The sequence below is a fragment of the Myotis davidii genome, unplaced genomic scaffold (genome assembly GCF_000327345.1).
Source record: "Myotis davidii unplaced genomic scaffold, ASM32734v1 scaffold167, whole genome shotgun sequence".
In the NCBI taxonomy this organism is placed as follows: domain Eukaryota; kingdom Metazoa; phylum Chordata; class Mammalia; order Chiroptera; family Vespertilionidae; genus Myotis; species Myotis davidii.
Window position 1 is genome coordinate 1276116 of NW_006300048.1, and position 488 is coordinate 1276603.

A 488-nucleotide genomic window follows, 5' to 3' on the forward strand; every position below is an offset into this window, starting at 1 on the left:
GGCGGGAGGCCCCAGGTGTTCCGAGAGAAGTGCCTGGTGGGCGCAGGGGAAAAGCCAGGGAACAGGGCAGGGGCTCACAGTTCTCCATCACCCCTCATCCCCACTCGGGCCTCCCCCTGCCTTGTGTTGTTGGTTAATGAGAACCGGAAGTCAGCCCTGTGTCGTCTCTGCACATGCATGTAGACACGTGTAAGAGTGTCACATGCTCCACACGCATGACCAGTGGCCTGGCTGCCATGCCCTCTTCCTGCCCACTTGTCTCTTCTTGACCCAGCACCTGAGGCCTCCTCTCTGGTCCTGAGAATCATTTAGTTGCTCAGCAAACCACTTGCCCCTGCCCCCCAGCCCCAGCCCCACCCCAACTTCTGCTCCGTCTTGTAAGAGCCGGCTCTGCTCCCTCCTTAGAGCTCTCCAGCCTACACCCCTGCCCCATCTGGGCCCCAGCCGGCAGGCCCTGGTTTCACATGGCTTGTCTCATCTAATCCCCA

The 488-nt window shown here is 60.7% G+C and overlaps 1 protein-coding gene across 1 annotated transcript in view; it reads left to right on the top strand.

Annotated features, from left to right (window-relative positions):
• The window catches only part of FOXP4 (forkhead box P4), a 43817-nt gene that overhangs the window by 22610 nt on the left and 20719 nt on the right, over positions 1 to 488 (top strand). The gene's annotated exons all lie outside the window — the stretch shown is intronic.